The sequence below is a fragment of the Macaca thibetana genome, chromosome 13 (assembly GCF_024542745.1).
Source record: "Macaca thibetana thibetana isolate TM-01 chromosome 13, ASM2454274v1, whole genome shotgun sequence".
NCBI classification, from domain to species: Eukaryota; Metazoa; Chordata; class Mammalia; order Primates; family Cercopithecidae; genus Macaca; species Macaca thibetana.
Window position 1 is genome coordinate 45,288,198 of NC_065590.1, and position 21,178 is coordinate 45,309,375.

The 21,178-nt window shown below is 41.7% G+C and overlaps 1 protein-coding gene across 11 annotated transcripts in view; it reads right to left on the reverse strand.

The window, feature by feature from the left end:
* Window positions 1-21,178, reverse strand: part of COMMD1 (copper metabolism domain containing 1) — a 960,866-nt gene that overhangs the window by 395,654 nt on the left and 544,034 nt on the right. Inside the window, exon 1 of one of the 11 annotated variants that reach the window (XM_050753517.1) lies at window positions 6,502-6,511. The exons of the other annotated variants lie outside the window; for them this stretch is intronic. The gene's annotated coding sequence lies outside the window, so the exon portion shown is untranslated. Of the gene's footprint in view, window positions 1-6,501; window positions 6,512-21,178 lie in introns of those variants that run through there. 11 annotated transcript variants of the gene reach the window in all.

Sequence of the window (21,178 nt, forward strand, 5' to 3'; positions counted from 1 at the left end):
CAGTCGTCATCATCATCTTCACATAAGTATTGCTCTTATTTTTAACACACTTTATATATTACATCTTTTAATAACTCAGAACAGCCCTATGTGATAAATATTATTATCCCCTTTTCACATATTGAAAAACTGAGGCACAGAGAAAATAATTTGCTAATAGCTAGTAAATGGTGGAATTAAAAATAAAACACAGATTCATTTAACTCTGGAGCCATACTCATGATTGCCTCACCGTATTCACTCCTTCATTCAATAAATGATATGTGTAGGAGCAGATTTACCATGAAGCTAGTAAAGCTCAGGCCTCTTGACTTGTCCAAGCTCCTTCCAAAGCTTGGGAGTGGGGATCCCTCATGATGTGTTCATGCAGCCGTGTGTGTCTGTAAAAGTGGCAATCAGTTCAGACTGTGGTCTTGTCACTCTGGCTCCTCCTCCATCACACGTACCCTCCCATCAAGTGGCACTGGAGTGACTGTGGACATTTTTGGGATAATGCTGAATTGGGGATTGGGGGCTACATCTGATTTGGGTTAGTTCACAATCTCTCTTGTGTAAAGTTAAACTATCACTGCCTGTGTTGCTGTAGGAATGGCTTTTAGTAATATTCTTACCATTCACTGCGAGAACTCATCTGGTGGTGTTACAGTTCAACTAAAGGAGTTAACAAATGGTGGAGAAGAAAAGAAAATATTTGGGAGGCTGAGGCGAGTGATCACTTGAGGTCAGGAGTTCGAGACCAGCCTGGCCAAAATGGCAAATCCCCATCTCTACTAAAAACTCAAGAATTAGCTGGGCGTGGTGGTGCATGCCCATAATCCCAGCTACTTGGGAGGCTGAAGCATAAGAATTTCGTGAACCCAGGAGGCGGAGGTTGCAGTGAGCCAAGATCACACCACTGCACTCCAGCCCGGGCGACAGAGCAAGACTCTGTACCCCACCGCCCCCACCTTGCAGGAAAGTAGAAGCAATTAGAGCAAAAATTACATTTTGGACATTTTAAATTAAACTTGCATAAGAATTCATAAAATTTAAATAAAAGTAGGCTCCTTTTAGAATTAATTAAACCATTAATGAAATTAGGTATAATATAGTATTTAAACATCTTAGAGAGATTTTTATTAAATGGTTTATATAAATGAACATAATTTTTCTGGGTAATGCGCTTATAGGAAGCAGCTTATTCCCCTGTGGTGAATGATGAATCATGAGTTTGATGAAGAACCCGGGCATATTATGACATACAATGGGTGATAAATTCGGGACTCTCTCAGCTTGAATTGTCAGATGAGCAGTGACGGCCAGGTCTCTACCTTCCTGGTACATAGTTACTGAAGCATTTGTCAAATTAATGATCAAATCAATGAGTGAATGAATCATCAGATTTATATACAATCCTCTAGATCGAGACCCATTGGTTCAGAGAGGCTGGGTGATTTATCTCCCATTGATCAGTGGCAGGATGAGACAAGGACCTGGGTTGCCTCACTTTCAATCCTGCGTTCTTTAATAAGATTTCAAACTGTGAATATTTTCTAGAAGGCTTTAAATAAGTCTCCACAACTTCCAACAACAATAGTACTGAAAGTATATCGTTTATACCCTGGGGACTGTTGTCCTATAGTTAAGGATGCCTCCTTAGAAAATCCAGGAAACAAGGCAGTGATTGCTTTACACATGCTTTCATATTATCCGACCTGGTTCTGATCAACAATATGCCAACAAAGTGTTGGGGGGAGGGGGGAGTCTCTCCAGATCAAGTGTTTTTAAACTGAGGGTCTTGACCCCTTAGTGGTTAATGAAATCAATTTAGCAACTGACTTTTAAAAATAGAATAAAAAAGAAAATAATCAGATTGCATGGCCACATGGTAAGGGATTAAGTATTATTCAGGGAAAACTTTATACCTTGTCACAAAGTAAAAAATATATATATATTTTACCGTGGATCATAGTCAAAACTTTTCTTAAAAAAAAAACTAGAGTTGGTGAGGCGGGGCGCGGTGGCTCATGCCTGTAATCCCAGCACTTGGGGATCAGATCACGAGGTCAGGAGATGGAGACCATCCTGCCTAACACGGTGAAACCCCGTCTCTACTGAAAATACAAAAAAATTAGCCGGGCGAGGTGGCGGGCGCCTGTAGTCCCAGCTACTCGGGAGGCTGAGGCAGGAGAATGGCGTGAACCCGGGAGGCGGAGCTTACAGTGAGCTGAGATCCCGCCACTGCACTCCAGCCTGGGCAACAGAGCGAGACTCCGTCTCAAAAAAAAAAAAAAAAAAAACCCAGCTAGAGTTGGTGATTGAGTGCCTAGCACAGAATAAGAGGGTAACGTTCAGCATAATATGTATTTAGGAAAAGTAAGCCTAGGTATAAATGTAACTGGAGTTGAGGGGGAAAAGAGGAAGAACTACCACAGTTGGGTGGGCTCTTAAATCAAGCACAGAGGAGAAAAAGCTCAGGGCCCACGTGCTGAGGCCAGAGTTCAGGGTTAGAGGTTTCAGCAGACTGGGCTGGAGACCCAGGATCCTGAGAAGCCTCTCACTAGGTGGAGATTCAGCCCGAGTTCAGGTCTGTGATGGAATCCAGCTGGAGTTCAATTGCGAGGGGCCAAGGCCAAGCTGAGGTGTCCCTGGGCATGGGCGAGGATTAAGGTGTTGACTTTAAGGTGCGTTGAGCCCAAGTTTCAGGTGTAGTTGGTTTTATTCAGTGCTGGGCTTTGAAGGAAAGACTTGAAGAATGGACTCTGGATGTTTCCAGCGTCCATTGGAAGTGTATGTAAAAGTACTGGGGAAACTGGAACTGGGAGCCTATTGAATTGTGTGGGATGCAGTAGCCAATGGGGAGGGGATAAGGCAAGGGTCATACAGTGGGCTTAGAAAATCCTCTCTATTACTTGTTTTTTTTTTTTTTTCTCGGATTACTCAGTCCATAAACAACTATCTATGAATGATACTGTAATGCTGCTATATTAAATATTATCCAAGTAGAATAATGAGTATAAAAGTGCTATATGTGCCTTTTCGTTAGCATTTTCCTACTGAATCTTTTTCCATTCCTTTATTTTTAACTTTTTCCTTGACTTTTTTTTTTTTTTTTGGAAACCGAGTCTCGCTCTGTCACCCAGGCTGGAGTGCAATGGCACGATTGGCTCACTGCAACCTGTGCCTCCCAGGTTCAAGTGATTCTCCCACCTCAGCCTCCCAAGCAGCTGGGATATTTTGGGCTCCCGCCACCATGCCCGGCTAATTTTTTGTTTGTTTGTTTTGCTTTGTTTTTGAGACAGAGTCTCGGTCTGTCACTCCGGCTGGAGTGCAATGGCGCTATCTCAGCCCACTGCAACCTCCACTTCCAGAGTTCAAGCAATTCTCCTGCCTCAGCCTCCTGAGTAGCTGGGATTTGGGGTGCCCGCCACCATGCCCAGCTAATTTTTTTTTTTGAGACAGAGTCTTGGTCTGTCACCCAGGCTGGAGTGCAATGGCGCTATCTCAGCCCACTGCAACCTCTGCTTCCACAGTTCAAGCAATTCTCCTGCCTCAGCCTCCCAAGTAGCTGGGGGTTATAGGCATGTGCCACTATGCCGGGCTAATTTTTGTATTTTCAGTAGAGACGGGGTTTCACCATGTTATCCAGGCTGGTCTCAAACTCCTGACCTCAAGTGATCCACCCGCCTTGGCCTCCCAAAGTGCTGGGATTACAGGCATGAGCCACCGCCCCCGCTGGCATTTTGTTTTATTTGTGTCTCTTGTAAATAGGATATAGGTATTTTTAGTTAAAATATATCAAAATGTGAAACAGTTTTTTGCTAGGAAGGTGAGTAACTGTCAAGATCCAAAAAGTTTGAGGTGCAATTACAAAAGAAAAATACTTCAAAATGCTAATTAGCTAACTAGATGGATTAAAACGTGGATTAAAACGAATAATTTGCCAACTGGCTCAAAATACAACTCAGTAAATCTTAACCTATGAAATTATACTTTAGAGTAAGTGACCACAAAAAAAGGACTGTGGGGAGCAAATAGTGCTATCAGATCATATTAAACCAATTCCAGAGGACTGGCGATTTGACATCCACCAACTACAACCAGGAGGAAAAAAATGATAAAAACATATATTTTGTTTTATTTTATTTATTTTTCAAGACAGAGTATTGCTCTGTTACCCAGCCTGGAGTGTAGTGCCGCTGTCTTGGCTCACTGCAACCTCTATCTCCCAGGCTCAAACGATTCTCCTGCCTCAGCCTCCGGAGTAGCTGGGATTACATGCGCCCACCACCACGCCTAGTTAATTTTTGTATTTTTAGTAGAGATGGGGTTTCATCATGTTGGCCAGGCTGGTCTTGAACTCCTGACCTCAGGTGATCCACCTGTCTCAGTCTCCCAAAGTGCTGGGATTACAGGCATGAGCCACCATACCTGGCCAAAACATATATTTTAAAATCCTATCTACTTTTAAAATCCTTTGAGACTTTAGAAAATGGTCAGAATTTAACTTGAAACGTTTTATTTATTTTTTGAAGGAGTGTATAGGCTGTAATTGATGGATAGACTGTGGAATTAAACTGGGTACAGCCTCAAACCCCATCTTTACCTTGTGCAGTGACTCATGCCTGTAATCTCAGCACTTTCGCAGGCTGAGGTGGGTGGATTGTCTGAGCCAGGAATTTGAGACCAGCCAGGGCAAAATAGTGAGACTCCTGTCTCTACAAAAAGTAAAAAAAAAGAAGTAAGAAAATGATTTGGGTTTTTCCACTCTTTTAACTTTTACTTTTATTTATTTATTTTTTTTCCACAAAACTAGTTCAGAAGGAATTTTTTATTATATATATTATATATAGCATATAATAAAATATATAATATATAATAAAGATATATATTATATATAATAAAAATATATTTTGTATAGGTATCATTATATATATGATTGTATCATATATATGTATTTGAGACAGGGTCTTCCTCTGTCTCCCAGGTTGGAGTGTAGTGATGCAATCATGGTTCACTGTAACTTTGACCTCCCCAGCTCAAACAATCCTCCCACCTCAACCTCCCAAAAAGGTGGGACTACAGGCACATACCACCATACCCAGCTAATGTTTTTTTTTTTTGTTCTTTTTAGAGATGGGGACTCAGTCTGTTGCCTGGGCTGTTTTCAAATTTCTGGACTCAAGCAATCCTCCTGCCTTGGCCTCCCAAAGTGTGGAGATTACAGGCATAAGCCACTGCACCTAGCTATTCTTTTACTTCTCTAGAAGAAAAATTATGTTTTTAAACGACAGGTTACAAAAGAAGTGACTGATACTGCAATTAATATAACTGGCCTCTACTACAAATTGGGTTCATATCTTTGCACCAATTTTTGTGTATATATGTGTGGGCTAGAATGTTTATGATATATGGTAAGTTTGAGTGAATGTTTTTGGAAGTACATATCACAATGTAAATATAAATAGACATTCTTATTCCTTTTGAAAATGACAGGTGACCATTGTCATTGAAGCTGATAGAGGGCAGCACGGTCTTGTCATTCTAGCAACAGATTCTGAGAAATGGGCTGCGATCCCAGTTTTGCTAACTAAAAGAAGCAGACCAGCTCAGCCATTATTTAAGTGACAGTCATTAAGAGTTCAACACCTTACTGGAACAATGTGACATAATGGCTGGAATCCTGACTTTGTTACCTTTGTGACCTTTGTGACCTTGGGCAAATATTACACAGCCGGGCTCAGTTTCCTCTTCTGTAAATGGGAACAAGAATACCTATTTCAAAGAGCTGTTATAAGGATAAAATAATATATAGTTCATTAAATATCTAGGATGAAATACATTTCATTAAGTATTTAGAACCGCATCTGGCATGTGGTATGTGCAATAAATGGTAGTGTTATTATTACTGTCTGCCCCAGTAAGCATAATAATACTGTCTCCAAAGTGGTAAGTAGACAATAGAAATATTCATAGCAATAAGTAGAATATAGAAATATTCACGGTGGTAAGTGAAATATAGAAATTGAATTTTTATCTTGCACTAGGCATCCCAAGCTAGACATAAGCAAGACAACCTAACTCTTGACATGGGCAGCATTATCCAGACACGGTTTCCTTGGGCAGCATGTCAGGGTCCTTGACTTTTGAGGATCTAACATCTAAGATTCCCTTTGCCTCCTGGGGCTGGCATTTTGAGGACTTGAGCCAGTAGGAAGCTGGCCTGCCAAAGCCTGTGCTGTCCTCTCACCTGGCATCTCCACTGCTGGACTCCTCTTCCAGGTGCCCTTACTTCCAATTTGTCTGACTCCAGGGAGACCCCTGTCACCATGAAAATTGCCCAGAGTTCCCAAAGTCAGACGCTACCAGCCCTATCCTTTGCATGCCATTGCCTGTGTGGAGTTTGGCCACTCTCCCTAGGACTGGGTGTGAAGACTTCTAGTCTTCCCAGCTAGGAGAGAGTTCACCTTTTCTAATGATGGCTCTCCCACTGCAGGCTTCTCCCAGGTTATGTCCTACCCACCCCCAACCTATCCTAGCATGCTGCATGACAAGTGTAAGTATCTAGCATATAGAAGATATTCTGTACATTTTGTTCAATAAATGATGTTTATGCTCATGATGATGAGGGTGGGAGGATATCAGTTGGAAGGGACATGGCCATGGGTATGGAAACCAACTAGTCAGAATGGACACCAGCCACAGGGCTGGAGAAAAGTCCCGAATGCCCCCCTACAGTACTATGTATTAATGTTTTAATGTGTGGGCTTCTTGAGGATCGCTAGAGAAGGGCTGGGCAGCAGGAGGGCCCTTAGGGGGTCAGGTTAGAGGCCATTCCCAACCAGTATGAGAGATGGTATTTCAAGACAACAATCTCGGTGCTAGGGATGCTTATTGCTTCTAGGGTGATCAGTGTTTTTAGGCCTTTTCAGTAGACAGGCCTTGGAATTGTATATCTAGTTTTTAAAGATAAAGCATCTCAAAAATTCATGCAGACACGCACTTCCAATTCAAATTAAGGACTCAGCGTTTTTACTTACCCTCTTCTATATCATATTTGCATCTTCTTTCTTTCACACCAAGAATCCTGATTCTCAAGAACACAAGGAATGATAGAATTAGAATAACTCATAGTTTCAATGCTATTAGCAACACTAACAGTACCACCACTGATGTGTTTACTGAAAACAGCTACATTTTTTTGCCTATGCTATCTCCATTTCCCCCACTTAAAAGCATCTGTTCTTTAACTTCACTAAACAGAGCATGTAGCCATTATATGCTATACTCTCTCTTTCTATGCTCATTTGTCTTAGTTCTATAAGTAATTGTATATTTAATGTTCACCCCCACCCCCCAGTCCTTATGTTGATGTCTTCCTAGTCATTTTGATGGACTGAAGCCCATTCTGTAATATATTCCTGAGGAAAGGCACAGGACAACATATTTCCTGAGAGCAGTTTGTTTGTGTCCTTTATATTTGAGTCCATTTTGCTAGATATAAAATCCTTGGCTTCACTCTCAAGCAGGCTTTCTATAGGTAGAGATAAAATGTCTACCAGTGGCTCCAGAATTATACCTTTCTAGCTTAATAACCCCAGAAGACAGAGAGTTTTGCTTTTTAAATAATTCCAGCAAGTCTTGGGATGAGTTCTGATTGCACTGTCTTGAGTCATGTTCTCATCTTGAAGCCAGTCACTATCGCCAAGTGGATGAAATGCAAAGATGAGCCAGGCATGAATTGCACACCCATTCTGGATCTAAGGAGTGGGATAGCCCCACCCAAGCTAAATGGACCAAGAGTGGGAAGGGATGGATTCCCAAAGGACTATCAGTGTGCTGTCAGTGGAAGAGGCAGGAATCAAGGTTAGATAGGCAAAAGCAATAGGTTGATGCCCACTATAGTTTCACATGTATGGACAGATTTTCCTCAAATTATTTGCCAGTTATTTCAGGGACTTATCCTCCATCTGTCCAACTAGGAATGGAGCAGGCCTACTTTTGTGATTGTGACAGCACCTAACAAGAGGCCAGATATTTACTTAGTTGGGCAAAGCTACCTCAACACCCCAATACTTAGATGAATCTGCTCTAACATTGTAATAGTATGAATCCTGTGGCCAGATGTATTGTCATGATCAGTTATTAGGATAAACGCTTAACTGAAAAGACATTCAGACATATCAGTTGACAACAAATATGTGAAACAAAGAGACCAGCAAATAGAAAAACACATTAAGAGAAGGCTCTGACCTTTTGAAATATAATCAGAAATAGAATTTGCTTTTAATGCTGCAAATGGAAACTTCTAATGATAGAATCGGTTAAAATTACATATTAAATCTAAATAAAATTCCATTTCTAGTAGCAGAAGAAGAGAATGTTATGTGTCACTATCAAATGCAACAAATTAATTTGGCAAAAGAATCTTTTGAAGTCAGGGGCTTGAAAAAGTCCAGTTTCATGGACTGGGTTCCAGTTGGGTATCAATATTTTAGATGACAGAAATGAAGTAGCAGTTACTCCATTAGATGGGGAGGGGGTAGGTCTTTTGTAGATAAAGCATTTAGATAACAGAATACAAAGTCATTTTTTAAAATTCTAGCATTTGTCACATGCGTTTTCCCTTCTGATTTTCCATGTTGCTTGGGCTTGCGCTACGGAATGATTGAACCCTGCCTTTTTCCAGTGATTTCTTACTGCATCTCCCTTAGTACCCATGGGGAGCAGTTACATTAAAATTTAAACATTCCGTTAAAAAAATCTCCCAAATACAATTTACCTACATTGGTATCTCCTTTCATAACTGCTTTAGCTATAACATGTGTACTTCTAAAATAATTAAGGTAGCACAAGAAAATGTGACCTAAGATTACTTCTGAAAAAATAATTAAATAAAACAAGTTCCTTATTGATAATGGTTTGGATTTATGTACCCACCCAAGTCTCAGGTCAAATTGTAATCCCCAGTGTTGAAGGAGGGGGTTCCTGGGAGGTGATTGGATCATGGCGGCAGATTTCCTCCTTGCTGTTCTCATGATAGTAAGTGAGTTCTCACAAGATCTGGTTGTTCTTCTTCTTCTTCTTTTTTTTAATAGAGATGGGTTTTGCCATCTTGCCTAGGCTGGTCTTGAATTCCTGACCTCAAGAAATCCACCCACCTGGGCCTCCCAAAGTGCTGGGATTACAGGCATGAGCCACTACGCCTGAGATCTAGTTGTTTATAAGTATGTAGCACCTCCCTCTGCTCTCTCTCCTGCTCCAGCCATGTAAGACATGCCTGCTTCCCCTTCGCCTTCTGCCAAGATTGTAAGTTTCCTGAGGCCTCCCCAGCCATGCTTCCTGTCAGCCTGAAGAACTGTGAGCCAATTAAACCACCTTTCTTTATAAATTACCCAGTCTCGGGTAGTTCTTTATGCAATGCGAGAACAGACTAATACAATCATCTTTTATATTGTCAGTAAAAGCTAAATATTGATTCTGTTTTTCTCTTTACCCCTTTTAAATCTTCATACCACTCATTTAAAAACAATCAGATAACTGGATTTCTCAATTTATGAAGCAGAGTAGATTTTGTCAAGGGGACATAACTCCCCACAAACTCGGATAACGTATCTCCTCAAGATACAGTTGAATATGCCTAGAGTTTTAATTATAAGGCACTTTCAGACTTCTCGTCTCAAGTTCAGGTTAAATTGGAATTTGTTAGGATGTAAGAAGATGGAGTAATTTATATACACACACACCAATTTAGACATTCCAGATCCATTCTGATGGACCAAAAAAGTACTGAAAGATAATTTTGGCTTTATAAAATTGTTGCAGAATATATGATTATTATAATTTTGCTCTATTCCAATTTGTCCTTACGTTTGTGCCCTTCACACACGAATACACACTTCTTCAATTTTTTTCCCATTTCTCAAAAATCCAAGGATTCTATACATGTGGTACAGCTTGTCCCTGGATTTTCTGACTTCATTTTTGCATAATACTTTAGTCTCCATGAATACATTTCTCTATCAGTTGAAGATCACTAAACTTTTCTTCCCTGAGCAGTATGGAGAAAAAACTCTTTTGTTCAACAGGAACATGGACAATTAGGCTTTTATTAGGTAGAGCATGGGAAATTCATTATGTTCAGTAAGTGTTTCATTTCATCAATTAGGTACTTTTAAAGACCTTTCATGATAGTCACTGGTCCACTAGGGAAATAAAACAGTTCATATCATTATCATCATGGAAATGTCTGCTGCTAAATGTCTCAGTTCAAATGACTCATCACTCTCCACGCCAGTGATTTCCAACTTTAACTTCTCAAATCTCTGACCACCCCCTCTTACCCTCTCACTGGCAACAGCTAACCTCACCTCCTACGTTGTAGAGGAAATAGAAGCCACATCTTCTCAATATAAGACATATAAGCCTACCTTTCCTCCTTCCTGTTGTTACAATAGAGAATTTATACTGATTGCTCTTTAATGTTAATCCTTTCTTCCTGATTTACAGTCCATTCCCTCCCTGCTTCTAAGGAGCACTACTTTATCAGTTATCCTTTTCTGCTCTTGTACATTCAATCTCTCCCCACCCATCTTGATTAGATCCTTCTAATGGAGCTCTAAATACATTTAAGTCATTCCCATTTTTATTTTCATTTATTTTATTTTATTTTGAGACAGAGTTTTGCTCTTGTCGCCCAGGCTGGAATGCAATGGCACAATCTCGGCTCAGTGCAACCTCCACCTCCCGGGTTCAAGTGATTCTCCTGCCTCAGCCTCCTGAGTACCTGAGTACCTGGGATTACAGGTGCCCACCACCACGCCAGCTAATTTTGTATTTACAGTAGAGACGGGGTTTCACCATGTTGGCCAGCCTGGTCTCAAACTCCTGATCTCAGGTGATCTGCCTGCCTCGGCCTCCCAAAGTGCTGGGATTACAGGTGTGAACCACCACGCCAGCCTCATTCCCATTTTTAAAGAAGTCACTCAGTCCCACATCCCCTTCCAACTATAATCTCATCTCTCTCCTTCCCTTTATGGACACACTTTTTGAATGTGTGATTTGTACTTGCTGTTTAGCTGCTGTAGTTACCTTCCCCAAATCTACTTTCCCTTCTTTCTAACAAAAACTGATTTGTGGGAGGGGAGCAGCAATGGGTCCAGCTAAAGAACTACATTTCCCAGCCTCCCTTGCAGCTAGGAGTGGCCATGTGACACAGTTTTGGCCAATGATGTGTGAGCTGAAGTCAGCTGGGAATGTATAGCAAATGTTTGCTTTCCTGATATAGCACCAGACCTTTCCCCCTTGATGTTTCTTCCTTCTTCCTATCTGAAACACTGATTTGAGGATTAGCAGCCTTCTTGCATTCACAATGGAAAAAAAAAAAAAAAAAAAAAAAGAAGAAGCCACATACTGAGGATGACAGTGCAGAAAGACAGAAGGATTCTAGAACATTGATGACATTGTGTAATCACTGCACCAGCATGAACCGTCAACCTCTGTCATTCTTGTTATATGAGAGAAATAACCCAATATAGTAAAACTATCGTCAGCAGATTCCATTACATGTGGCCAAGTGCAATTCCTAATCAATGCTCTTGATCTCTACATTTGCTCATCCTCCACTCACTCTCAAGCCATGTCATTCTGGCTTCTGGCCTGTCATTCCACTGAGCTCACCAATGCCCTACATGTTGTGAAATCCAGGGGACATTTTTAGGTTCTCATAATAACCTCTCAGCAGCATTTGCCTCTGCTGTCCATGTCCTCCTTTTTGAAACCATCTCCTCCCATGGCCTCCATGTCCAGTCCTCTCTGGGTTTGCTCGTTCACCTCCAGCTGCTCCCTCTCTGTCTCCTCCATGGGTTCATCTTCCTCTTCTAGCCACACTAACCGTCTTGCAGCCTCTAGGACATACCATGGCCTTTGCCACATGCTGTTCCCTCTGTCCAGAATGCTCTCTTCTCCTTCCCTTTGCCTAACTAACTCTTCCTCATCCTTCAGTTCTCCATTGATTCTCCATGTCTTCAGGGAAGCCTCCCTTGACCTCCTTGTGAGATTTCATTTCCTTGTTGAATACTTCTTCATAGCTCTTAGCCTAGGTGCAACTTCACCTTCTCTAGCATGGCTCCTTGAGTAAGTCATCTCTTCCTTCAGACAGTAAACACTATGAAGAGAGGGGCCAGTCTATTTTTGCTTTTTATTGTATTCCCAAACCCACATAATATGTGCTCAATAATTATTTCGTGAATGAGTAGACGGATCAATGTGTAATTATATAGTGATCTACTTGCTTACTTGCTTATTATCTGTCCTTCTCCATGACAGCGGGAAACAAAAACTGTTTAGTACGTACAGTTCCTAGCACATCGCACATGGCACACAGCAGGAAACATTTTAATTTTTGAATCAATGAATAAGGAGGATTCCAAAGGAGACATTCTAGTAGTTCTACCCATAGTATGTCAGTGTTTTGAGGTTTTTATTTTTATTTTTTTACTGTCTTTTAATATAGTTTCTGGTTACAATAGAGCACCAAATACCTTTATTGCCTGTAGAGAAGAGTTATTTGGAAAATGTTACCAAATAGTTTGTTCTCACAATATGTGATGTATAAAATAGACTGTCTATGAAGATCTTGAATCTATACACTTCTCCCTCTCTTCATGGCCACCACCTTACTTGAAATTACTATCATATTTCCCCTGGAGCACATTGAACCACACACCTTTCCTTAAGTGTGATTTATTGAACTATATATAAACTTGAATGGCTCAGAGGTTTGATTGAATCTTAAAACCAAGAATCATATCTAATTATATTATCCCCAAAGAAAACTAGGCACATATGGGTGCATAAATAGTTTTTTATTTTGTTGCGGCAGATTATTTCCATTCTGCATTTGACAAAGTGTTTAGTTCAGTTAAAGAAAATCAGTATTTTTAAACTAGCAGCAAATTTTTGTTTTCAAATGACCAAACTGAAAATATTCAGTTAAAATAAAACATCAGTCGTCAGGTGTGGTGGCTCATGCCTGTAATCCCAGCACTTTGGGAGGGTGAGGTGGGAGGATCGCTTGAGGCCAGGAGTTCGAGACCAGCCTGGGCAACATAGTGAGACCCTGTCTCTACAAAAAAAAAAAAAAAAAAAATTGTTTTTTAAATTGCCATGGTGCAACCCATGTCTGCAGTCCTAGCTACTCAGGAGGCTGATGCGAGAGAATTGCTTGAGCCCAGGCAGTTGAGGCTACAGTGAGCCATGATCACACCACTGTACTCCAGCCTGGGTGACAGAGTGAGATGGTATCTCAAAAAAACAATAATAGGCCAGGCGCAGTGGCTCACACCTGTAATCCCAGCAATTTGGGAGGCCAAGGTGGACAGACCACTTGAGGTCGGGAGTTTGAGACCAACCTGGCCAACATGGTGAAACCCAGTCCCTACTAAAAAATACAAAAAATTAGCAGGGCTTGGTGACATCTGCCTGTAATCCCTGCTATTTGGGAGGCTGAGGCATGAGAATCGCTTGAACCTGAGAGGCAGAGGTTGCGGTGAGCCGAGATTGCACCACTGCACTCCAGGCTGGGCAAAAGAGCGAGACTCCGTCTCAAAATAAATAAATAAATAAAATAATAATAATAATAAAAAGAAAAAAATCAGTCAATGACTTTTTAAGTCTTCCCCCTCTTTCCTGCCCCATGAATTCTTAGCCATTAAGGTACCTGAGACGTTCGATGAAGCTGACCAGAAGAATCATTTATGCAACTATGACAGCCCTGAGCACGCCCTCTGCCTGTGGTCAGCTCATCTGGCTCCTGCTTCTCTTCTAAGGCCAAGCTCCTGTCTGTCTCCTTGACAGGACTTCCTTGACTCCTCGTCCTCTCACACACGTGCCACGTCACTTATTACATGTTTACATAAACATACGTGTGGATATTTCCTTTCTCCCCAACCACCCAGGGAAGGGTGAAACAAGTATCTTATACATTGTTTAGCCACAGGGCCTATGACAGAAAATGTTCCACTCCTGCCAATGCTTGTTTTCTTTTTAGCTAATACAGTTTAACAATCATTTACTATCTGCTGGGCACTGTTACACTCAATAGGTGCTGCTGTTGTTCCCTTCCCACAGATGAGAGTCTAACCAACTTGCGCAAGTCTCACAGTTAGTTAGTGTGCCCCAGACTCAAAACCCAGCTCACCAGATTCCAGAGCTAAGGCTCTAACCATCAGACCACCCTGCTCCTCATCAATATTCCAAGGTGCCAGACTCCAACCAGGCTGCACTTGCTCTAGACTAACTTTGAAGGCATCAGGTGACCAGTTTTGCTCACAACTAGTCGGAGACATTTCACATTGTTCTCAAATGAAATCCTAAGTCTGCAAATAATTAAGAAAGAAATCGTTTTGGAAACAGCAGGAAGGGGTGATCTGTAGAAACCCACTTTGACGTTGGGATGTGCATTTAGACACACAGCTCAGGGCTATAAAAAACCATTACACTAAGATTGCAAAAGCATTAAAAATAAAATTGCCTTATAATTTTTTAGAGAACTGTAAATGGCACCCTATCATCTCTGAGGAAATCTTTCCCTAAAGCTCCGATCCTCTTGGTCACTCGGATGAATAAATTGGCCTGCTTCCTTTTCATCTCTCCATTCTCTGCCCCATCAGGTCAAAAGGAAACCATCTCATTTTAAGACTTGTTGAAGTTTCTAGCTAGTTAAGCTGAAAGCAAGAAAAGTCACTTTGGCCAGGTGTGGTGGCTCCCACCTGTAATCCCAGCACTTTGGGAGGCCGAGGTGGGCGGACCACTTGAGGTTGGGAGTTTGAGACCAACCTGATCAATGTGGAGAAATCCCGTCTCTACTAAAAATACAAAATTAGCCAGACGTGGTGGTGCATGCCTGCAATCCCAGCTACTCAGGAGGCTGAGGCAGGAGAATCGCTTGAACCCGGGAGGCGGAGGTTGTGGTGAGCTAAGATCGAGCCATTGCACTCCAGCCTGGGCAATGAGAGCGAAACTCCGTCTCAAACCAAAAAAGAAGGAAAGAAAGAAAGAAAGAAAGAAAGAAAGAAAGAAAGAAAGAAAGAAAGAAAGAAAGAAAGAAAGAAAGAAAGAAAGAAAGAAAGAAAGAAAGAAAGAAAGAAAGAGAGAAAGAGAGAGAGAAAAGTCATTTCATGTTGGCATGATAGTAGAAAGCATTTGGCCACATTTTAATTTAATAATGGAAGATTATTAAGATTTAGCCTCCCCATTTAACTCATAAGGTCGGTTAATACCTTTCCTGTTAAGAAGAAGAAGAAAAAAAAAGCTTTGCAATGTCTTAATTATAGATATTTTAACCAGATTACTCTTTTGTATTTTGAGTGTAAGGCACGATATTATGGACCACTGAGTTCCTCGAAAGCTCAAGAGACTTTAACATTTGGGGAAAAGTCCAGGGGTAAGATAAGTCAGAGGCATAAACCTGCAGCAAAACAGAATTTCTTCAAGTTAGGCATCAGGAGAAGCAACAGATAAAAGCAACTGGCAGCTGGAGATATCCTTTTTATTCTCTGGGCTAGAAGCATGCTGGCAGAGGCTTAAACTAACTAAATTTACTTGCAAGTTCTCCGAAGGGAGCGATCATATTGCACGAGGGTAACTTTTCAGAACATTTTACTTTGCAAACAAGTTCCTAGGGCCTTGTAAAATACTCCATTCTGAACTTCGATATAAGTATAAAAATGCCAGCATGTCCATTGCATATCCCAACTACAAAAAACATGAGTTTATTTGCTGAAAATGGAAACTTCAGTAATATTTATGATTTACTAGAGCATGCAATCTTCATTTTGAAAGACTTAAAGCATCAAGGAGGTATTTATCCAAAATTAGCATCCAGTAATAGCACCTTGGGATATCCCTGTTTGGCAGAATCTGTACCCAGATCTGGTTACAGCTCAATCAAATGCTGGAGCCATTGACCTCAGGAAGACAGGTGTCCTCTCTAATAGCAGGTCTACATTCTGGGCAATGAGAAATGTGCTTGATCTAATTGCCTGGAGGCCTGGCCTGTTTGCTCAGGTATCTGGCCAGCACAGTGGCCCCTTCACAAAGAATGAAGTTTTCATCTCTTCCTCAAATTAATTGCTCTGTAATTAATTTAGCATTATATTTCCCCCCCCACCCCCCAAAAAAAGGTTTGCTTGGCTGAATACAATACAATACAATACAATACAATACAATACAATACAATACAATACCATTTATTGACTTATCTATTAATGAATCCAAAGTTTATTGAATGTACACTATGTACCAAGCACTTGGCAGGCCATGGAGATAAAAATATTAAACGACAAGGAATTTCTTTCATTAACAAGCTCAACATAGTAGCTCAATAATTGTTCAAAGGACCCAGAATAGATTTTCTATCTATATTTTATCCTTCCAGCTCAATCTTTTTTTTTTTTTTTTTTTTTTTTTTTTTGAGACGGAGTCTCGCTCTGTCACTCAGGCTGGAGTATAGTGGCGCCATCTCGGCTCACTGCAACCTCTGCCTCCTGGGTTCAAGCAGTTCTCCTGCCTCAGCCTCCTGAGTAGCTGGGATTATAGGTGCGCACCACTACACCTGGCTAATTTTTGTATTTTTAGTAGAGATGGGGTTTCACCATGTTGGTTAGGCTGGTCTCGAACTCCTGATCTCGTGATCTGCCCACCTCGGCCTCCCTAAGTGCTGGGAGTGAGCCACCTCATCTGCTCATTTCCATCTCAATCTTAAAGGCCCAGTTCAGGTCTTATCTCCTTGTTCATTTATTTAGGAAATCTCTATTATGTTCCCAAAACGGTGTTGGGCCCTGGAACTGCAAAGATATGGAGACTGCAATCCCCATCACTAGGAGCTTTTAGCATTGCAGGCAGAAGGTAAGTGAGGCAGACAGGATCGGATCATGGCAGGTATAAGCCAGGCTAACCAAGGAGTGTGGGCTTTATCCTACAACAGTGAGGAGGTATTAGACAATCTAAGGAAGAGAAGCCTGATTACATTTTCATTTTGGAAAGATCAATTTGAGAATGATAATAAAGATGGATGGTAAGGAAATGTGGCTGAAGGGAGGGAGACCAGAGGGGAGGAAAAATCAGATTCCAAAGCTATGGAAGATTTAGCTAACAAGATTTAGCAACAAATCGAATGTGAAGACAGAGGGAAAACATAAAATCTAGGATGACTCTTAAGATTCTGGCATGAGTGGCATTAGCAGAAGGAGAAGGAGGAACAGGCTAGTAGAAAAAATGAGTTCAAATGTGACTGTGTATTGTTGCCCCTTTGTAACATCCAGGTGTCACCATCAAGTTTGTTGTTTAAAATATTTGCCTGAAACTCATGAAAGAGGTAAGGATTCATGAATCGTCGCCTTGTAAATGGCAGCTGAAACATGATTGTGAATGACATTGCCAGTTCTGTAGCCAGCCCATACTACTCCCTGGTTCCAAATACCTTGTACTCATCCCCACTGTGTAACAGGAGCCCTGCCTCCACCTGCTGATCAGGGACAATGACCTCTGCCAAGAGGTCTGCTTGCCTCCTGGCTCCTGGACACAAGGACTCCAAAGTATCCATAGGACACTCCAAGGACTCCAAAGGTGGCAGCCATAGCTTGTAGTTCACTGCATCCCCTGGCAGGAATGCACTCCCTTACCAGGCCCTTCAGCCATGCGGATCCCAGAGTTGCAGGGGTGGAAAGAAAATCCTCCAGTGGGGTTTTCAGAGTGATGATAAGTCAAGGGAAAAAAAATGTTTTATGAAGTCTTGACTTGATATTTTAACCAGTTTACCCTGTTGTATTTTAAGTGAAAGGCACTATATTACTTAAATACAAAAGGGTAAGCTGGTTAAAATATCAATAGTCATATCAATGACTCACCCAGCTTTCATTTTTTCATTCATTTATTATTCATTAATTAATTCCTTTTTGGCCAACTAATACAAATGGAACTTCTATCTCATATCCTAGGTAATGTGAAAGACTATGGTGGACATGGATGAGTAAGCTTTGACTCCCTACCCTAAAATATCGCATAACCTGGTTTATGATGTTTAGGAAGTTAGGTGTCTTTTTTTTTCTTTTCTTTTCTTTTTTTTTTTGAGATGGAGTTTCACTCTGTCACCCAGTCTGGAGTACAGTGACCTGATCTTGGCTCACTGCAACCTCCACCTCCCGAGTTCAAGTGATTCTCATTCCTCAGCCTCCCAAGTAGTTGGGACTACAGGCGCCCACCACGACACCTGGCTAATTTTTGTATTTTTAATAGAGACAGGGTTTCACTATGTTGGCCAGGCTGGTCTCAAACTCCTGGCCTCATGATCCGCCTCCCTCGGCCTCCTAAAGTGCTGGGATTACAGGCGTGAGCCACCACATCCAGCCTAGGTTAAGTGTCTTAAATGCATTTTCAACTTATTTTCAACATATGATGGGTTTTTCAGGATATGACCCCATCATAAGTCAGAGAGCATCTGAATTAAATTATCATCATAAAAAAAGAAACATTAAACATTAAAAAGATAAAGAAAATAGCAATCATTTTTAATATACTGTCCAAAGATAAGCACTATTCATATTTTATGTAGAATACTCAGTCTTTCTTCTAACTATAAAAACATCTTTTTAAACATTTTTGGTAAAATGGATCATATTAAGCATATATTTGTGCTTTCTTTTCATTTATTCATGTTATATCATGAACATACTCCCATGTCATGAAACATAGATTCTCATTATTATTTTCAACTGTTTCATTGTATCCCACTGTATTGCATCCCATGATTTATTCAGCAGTTTCTGTACTGATGGAAACTTATGATATTTCCAAATGTTCACTACTATAAACAATGTAATAATGAACATCTTTGTACTTAAGACTTTATACATTGTGTGGTTTATTCGATATAATAAACTCATAGAAATTGGCTTATATATTTCTAAGACCCTTTGGGTACATCACCAATTTGTTTTGTTGTTGTTGTTTTGAGACGGAGTCTTGCTCTGTCACCCAGGCTGGAGTGTAATGGCACGATCTCGGCTCACTGCAACCTCTGCCTCCTGGGTTCAAGTGATTCTCCTGCCTCAGCCTCTCCAATAGCTGGGAATACAGGCATGTGCCACCTAATGGCCAGCTAATTTTTGTATTTTTAGTAGAAACAGGGTTTCACCATGTTGGCCAGGTGGGTCTTGAACTCCTGACCTCAGGTGATCCACCCTCCTCAGCCTCCCAGAGTGCTGGTATTACAGGAGTGAGCCACCATGCCTGGCCACAAATTTGTTTTTTCAATACAAGACTATCCCCACCTAGAGTCTGGGTTTCAAAATCCTAATTAAGGTTCTTTATTAAGGCTATTTGGAAGCCAAAGGCAGAGATTCATGACTTTTTTTAAAAAATGAAATATAGCATATATAAAGTTCACATGCCAAAAATGAGCTTGATAAAAATTTATAAAATAAACACACACATAAAACCCAGATTAAGAAACAGATCATTACCCTAAACCCTCTCCTGCCTCCATCTAGTCCCTACACACCATATCCATTTTCTTCCCAGAGAGCTCGCAGCCAGTGTCTGAGCACAGTCCAGCATGGCACTCCTCTAGGATTTTCTCAGAGCTACACCTTAGCCTGAGGCTCTTCCTGTTCAACCCTCTGTCCTTTCTCCTCTGCTTTCACAGGTGTCAGACCTGCACCATAGCCTAGAGACTTTCCCTGACTACTGCTGCTCCTTTTCCCTCTTGTCCTTTACCAGAAATTACCCACAACGAATCTCTTGCCCTTCTAACTTTGCCTTGATGTCTGCTTCCTAAGGACCCATCAGCACAGTTGGTCCTGAAGGCAATCAGAAACAACAAGCTCTGTTTGGGAACTGGACTGCGTGCCTCCCAGCTGGCAAGGAGAACCACATCCCAAGTGGTATGTGGACAGGGATAGTCCCAGTCACAAGGGCTAGCCCAGTTGCTAAAAATACTATCAGTAGTGACTTGAGAGTGACATCCCAGTGGAGAAAACGCTGGCTGGTGATAGGATTCAAGCCCTGGAAAGCATGGGGGCCTGGGGGAGGTGAAGCACCTCACACAGGAGCGATGGAGTGAGCTGATTGCTCAAAAGCTGCATTGACATCCTACAGAACAGCAGTCCCCCACCTTTTTGGCACCAGTGACCAGTTTTGTGAAAGATCATTTTTGCACAGACTGGGGTGGGGTAGGGGAAGGTTTGGGGATGATTCAAGTGCATTACATTTATTGGGCACTTTATTTCTATTATTATTACATTGTAATATATAATGAAATAATTATACAACTCACCATAATGTAGAATCAGTGGGAGCCCTGAGCTTGTTTTCCTACAACTAGGTGTCCCATCTGGGGTGATGGGAGACAGTGAAAGATCATCAGGCGTTAGATTCTCATAAGGGGTGCGCAACCTAGATCCCTCGCATGCATGGTTCACACTGGGGTTTGCATTACTGTAAGTATCTAATGCTGCTGACCTGACAGGAGGCAGAGCTGGCGGTAATGATAACTCGCCTGCCATTTACCTCCTTCTGTGCAGCCCATGGGTCCGTGGCCCAGGAGTTGGGGATCCCTGCTACAGAGGAAGCATTGCAAATAGAGGGCAGTCAACAGTTACAGCTAAGTGTGAGAACCAGAGGGTCTCTTCAGTAGTTTACAGGGTGAAAGAGCTACCACAACTAAGGAACAAACTCAGGATCTGAGAGTCAGGGACAAAGTTCTCCAAAATGGCTGAATGCTCAGTCAAGACAGGTCTGTTGTGCCCCAGTCGGGAACTTCTGGGGCCCTGAAACACAGGATGGGAAAATCTGGGTGGATGACCTGAAAGATGGCGTATCCGCAGACCCCCTGGTACCCCCAGAATGTGCGTAGGTGGCCCCCACCTCTCCCTGTGCACAAATACACCGCAGAGGCCTCTTCCCCCCAGGCAACTGGTGTCCCCCTGAGAAGCTGTGCCCACTTCCTCTCCTGGCTGCCAGCTCGATAATTCGGGGTAATCCCAGCATAACTTCACTGGGGACATCTGGGCCTGACAAGGGCACTAGTATCCCTACCTCAGCTCACACCCGTGGCCCTGGGGAACATCATGACCAACTGATGGAGGAAGAAACTCCTATGCTTGGTTTATCGGTGGGTCAGCTCGATGTACAGGTACAA